Source organism: Heptranchias perlo, unplaced genomic scaffold (assembly GCF_035084215.1).
Source record: "Heptranchias perlo isolate sHepPer1 unplaced genomic scaffold, sHepPer1.hap1 HAP1_SCAFFOLD_842, whole genome shotgun sequence".
NCBI lineage: Eukaryota > Metazoa > Chordata > Chondrichthyes > Hexanchiformes > Hexanchidae > Heptranchias > Heptranchias perlo.
The window spans coordinates 1-5,000 of NW_027139879.1; positions in this window are offsets into that span (position 1 = coordinate 1).

The window sequence follows — 5,000 nt, forward strand, 5'->3', positions numbered from 1 at the left end:
TGCCGCGCATTGTTTTCGACATCTGGTTCAACATTTCTCCCCTTTTAATCCTCTTTCCCACTTTTGGTTAAGCAGTTCACCCAACTTCTGGTTAACCATTTGCCCCTTTTTACTGAATTTTTCTGCTTTGGTTTAATCATTTCCCTGCTTTATGGTCAACCTTTTCCCCTTTAGGACTTTGACGCGGCACATTGCTTTCGCCTTCTGGTTAATCATTTCACCCCTTTTAATCCTTTTTCCCACTTTTGGTTAAACAGTTCACCCAGCTACTGGTTAACCATTTCCCCTTTGGCACTTAAGTCTCTGAGCATTCTTTTGGGATTCTGGTAAACCATTTGTCCCTTTTTAAAAAATGCTGCTGCTTTTGTTTAATGCTTGCCCTGCTTTGCGGTCGATCATTTCACCCCTTTTAATCCATTTTTGCCACTTTGGGTTAAACAGTTCACACAACTTCTGGTTCACCATTTCACATTTCGGAACTTTTATTCCACCATTACTTTGGGCTTCTGGTTCATCATTTCACGCTGTTTTACAAATCTTTGCCGCTTCACTTTTAATCCACAAACCGTGGCTCGCTTTCGGGTGGGGGGGGGGGTAGCGGGTTTGGGCCGGGCACTCGACATCCCGGTGTGCGACCGGGTTCGTTCTGGTACCGCTCGGTGCCCCTCGTCCTGCTCTTGCCGCGGAAGCAAACCAGACGACCGTCGGTCTCACGCCGAGGGGAGAGGAGGCGGAAAGCGGTTTGCAGCCTTTCGCTGTACCTCCGGCGGGCAGCGCCGCACCTCCGAGTGCTCGGTACCGTTCGCTGCGCCTCGTCCGGCCGCACGCAGCGAGCCAAACCCGGAGGAAATCGGCCTGTGCCTTCTCGAGATATGGGCCTCCGGGTGGGACGGACAAACCGGGGCCCCGAGCTCGCTTTCGGCGGCCCGGCACTCGACTTCCCGGTGTCCGAACGTGATCCTTCCGGTACCCTTCGGTGCCCCTTGCCCGACTCCAGCTCCCGTGCTGAAGCGGAGTCGGTCGGCCTGACGGCCGCCGAGTTAGCCAGCGGAAAGCGGTGCGCAGCCTTTCGCTTGCAGCTCCGGCGGGCAGCGCCGCACCTCCGGCTGCTCAGTGCCGTCCGCTGCTCCCCTTCCGGCTGCACGCAGCGAACCATACCCGGAGGAAATCGGCCTCGGCCTTCCGGAGATATGGGCCTGCGAGTGGGACCAATAAATCGGTGCACATTTCCGGCTCGGTTTCCGGCCTCGGCACTATCAGTTCACGCCGTCCGACCGACGTCGTTCTGGCACGGTTCCGTTGCTCCTTGATCCGGTCCAGCCACGGTAATCAGCCGAAGATGGTGGGGGGGGGACACATTGCCCGCCGAGTTAGCCGGAGGAAATCGGCCTCGGACTTCCTCAGATATCAGCCTCCGGGTGGGACAGACAAACCGGGGACCCGAGCACGCTTTCGGCGGCCCGCTGGTCGACTTCCCGGTGTGCGACCGGGTTCGTTCCGGTACCGTTCGCTGCCCCTCGTCCTGCTCTAGCCGCGGAGACAAACCCGACGACCGTCGGTCTCACGCCCGCGGAGGGAGGTGGCGGAAAGTGGTTTGCAGCCTTTCGCTGTACCTCCGGCGGGCAGCGCCCGACCTCCGAGTGCTCGGTACCGTCCGCTGCGCCTGGTCCTGCCGCACACAACGAGCCATACCCGGTGGAAATCGGCCTGTGCCTTCCAGAGATATGGGCCTCCGGGTGGGACGGACAAACCGGGGCCCCGTGCTCGCTTTCGGCGGCCCGCTAGTCGACTTCCCGGTGTGCGACCGGGTTCCTTCCGGTACCGTTCGCTGCCCCTCGTCCTGCTCTAGCCGCGGAAACAAACCCGACGACCGTCGGTCTCACGCCCGCGGAGGGAGGCGGCGGAAAGTGGTTTGCAGCCTTTCGCTGTACCTCCGGCGGGCAGCGCCCGACCTCCGAGTGCTCGGTACCGTCCGCTGCGCCTGGTCCGGCCGCACGCAACGAGCCATACCCGGAGGAAATCGGCCTGTGCCTTCCGGAGATATGGGCCTCCGGGTGGGACGGACAAACCGGGGCCCCGAGCGGTGGCACCCTGCTCGCTTTCGGCGGCCCGGCACTCGACTTCCCGGTGTGCGAACGTCATCGTTCCGGTACCCTTCGGTGCCCCTTGCCCACTCTAGCTCCGGTGCTAAAGCGGAGTCGGTCGGTCTCACGGACGCCGAGTTAGCAGGCGGAAAAGGGGTGCGCAGCCTTTCGCTGTCACTCCGGCGGGCAGCACCGCACCTCCGAGTGCTCGGTACCGAACGCTGCGCCTCCTCCTGCCGCACGCAACGAGCCATACCCGGAGGAAATCGGCCTCGGCGTTCCGGAGTTATCCGCCTCCGAGTGGGCCTGACCAAGCGGGGGTGAACTGGAAATCATTAACCAACGTACTTCCATGTTTTCACCCGCAGAGGGGCAGCACTCTCTTCTCCGTTTTAAACTGGGCCGACCCGGCTCCGTTTCGAGACCCGGCACTCGACTTCCCGGTGTGCGACCGGGTTCGTTCCGGTACCGTTCGCTGCCCCTCGTCCTGCTCTAGCCGCGGAACTAAACCCGACGACCGTCGGTCTCACGCCCGCGGAGGGAGGCGGCGGAAAGTGGTTTGCAGCCTTTCGCTGTACCTCCGGCGGGCAGCGCCCGACCTCCGAGTGCTCGGTACCGTCCGCTGCGCCTGGTCCGGCCGCACACAACGAGCCATACCCGGAGGAAATCGGCTGTGCCTTCCGGAGATATGGGCCTCCGGGGTGGGACGGACAAACCGGGGCCCCGAGCGGTGGCACCCTGCTCGCTTTCGGCGGCCCGGCACTCGACTTCCCGGTGTGCGAACGTCATCGTTCCGGTACCCTTCGGTGCCCCTTGCCCCACTCTAGCTCCGGTGCTAAAGCGGAGTCGGTCGGTCTCACGGACGCCGAGTTAGCAGGCGGAAAGGGGTGCGCAGCCTTTCGCTGTCACTCCGGCGGGCAGCACCGCACCTCCGAGTGCTCGGTACCGAACGCTGCGCCTCCTCCTGCCGCACGCAACGAGCCATACCCGGAGGAAATCGGCCTCGGCGTTCCGGAGTTATCCGCCTCCGAGTGGGCCTGACCAAGCGGGGTGAACTGGAAATCATTAACCAACGTACTTCCATGTTTTCACCCGCAGAGGGCAGCACTCTCTTCTCCGTTTTAAACTGGGCCCGACCCGGCTCCGTTTCGAGACCCGGCACTCGACTTCCCGGTGTGCGACCGGGTTCGTTCCGGTACCGTTCGCTGCCCCTCGTCCTGCTCTAGCCGCGGAACTAAACCCGACGACCGTCGGTCTCACGCCCGCGGAGGGAGGCGGCGGAAAGTGGTTTGCAGCCTTTCGCTGTACCTCCGGCGGGCAGCGCCCGACCTCCGAGTGCTCGGTACCGTCCGCTGCGCCTGGTCCGGCCGCACACAACGAGCCATACCCGGTGGAAATCGGCCTGTGCCTTCCGGAGATATGGGCCTCCGGGTGGGACGGACAAACCGGGGCCCCGAGCTCGCTTTCGGCGGCCCGCTAGTCGACTTCCCGGTGTGCGAACGTCATCCTTCCGGTACTCAACCGTGCCCCTTGCCCACTCTAGCTCCGGCGGTAAAGCGGAGTCGGTCGGTCTCACGGACGCCGAGTTAGCAGGCGGAAAGCGGTGCGCAGCCTTTCGCTGTCACTCCGGCGGGCAGCATCGCACCTCCCAGTGCTCGGTACCGTCCGCTGCGCCTGGTCCGGCCGCACACAACGAGCCATACCCGGAGGAAATCGGCCTGTGCCTTCCGGAGATATGGGCCTCCGGGTGGGACGGACAAACCGGGGCCCCGAGCGGTGGCACCCTGCTCGCTTTCAGCGGCCCGTCACTCGACTTCCCGGTATGCGAACGTGATCGTTCCGGTACCCTTCGGTGCCCCTTGCCCCACTCTAGCTCCGGTGCTAAAGCGGAGTCGGTCGGTCTCACGGACGCCGAGTTACCAGGCGGAAAGCGGTGCGCAGCCTTTCGCTGTCACTCCGGCGGGGCAGCACCGCATCTCCGAGTGCTCGGTACCGTACGCTGCGCCGCCTCCTGCCGCACGCAACGAGCCATACCCGGAGGAAATCGGCCTCGGCGTTCCGGAGTTATCCGCCTCCGAGTGGGCCTGACCAAGCGGGGTGAACTGGAAATCATTAACCAACGTACTTCCAGGTTTTCACCCGCAGAGGGCAGCACTCTATTCTCCGTTTTAAATTGGGGCCGACCCGGCTCCGTTTCGAGACCCGGCACTCGACTTCCCGGTGTGCGAACGTGATCGTTCCGGTACCCAACCGTGCCCCTTGCCCCACTCTAGCTCCGGCGGTAAAGCGAAGTCGGTCGGTCTCACGGGACGCCGAGTTAGCAGGCGGAAAGCGGTGCGCAGCCTTTCGCTGTCACTCCGGCGGGCAGCATCGCACCTCCCAGTGCTCGGTACCGTACGCTGCGCCTCCTCCTGCCGCACGCAACGAGCCATACCCGGAGGAAATCGGCCTCGGCCTTCCTGAGATATCAGCCTCCGAGTGGGCCCGAAGAGTCGGTGGCACCCTGCTCGCTTTCAGCGGCCCGGCACTCGACTTCCCCGTGTGCGAACGTCATCCTTCCGGTACTCAACCGTGCCCCTTGCCCCACTCTAGCTCCGGCGATAAAGCGGAGTCGGTCGGTCTCACGGACGCCGAGTTACCAGGCGGAAAGCGGTGCGCAGCCTTTCGCTGTCACTCCGGCGGGCAGCACCGCACCTCCCAGTGCTCGGTACCGTACGCTGCGCCTCCTCCTGCCGCACGCAACGAGCCATACCCGGAGGAAATCGGCCTCGGCCTTCCTGAGATATCAGCCTCCAAACGGGCGTCACAAATCAGGGCACATGGTCAGCTGCAAAGCAGCGTCATTACAACCTCTCACTGCACCCCACACGACATTCCGCTTGCCTGCCTGCCGCTGCCTACTCTCACCAGCGAAAC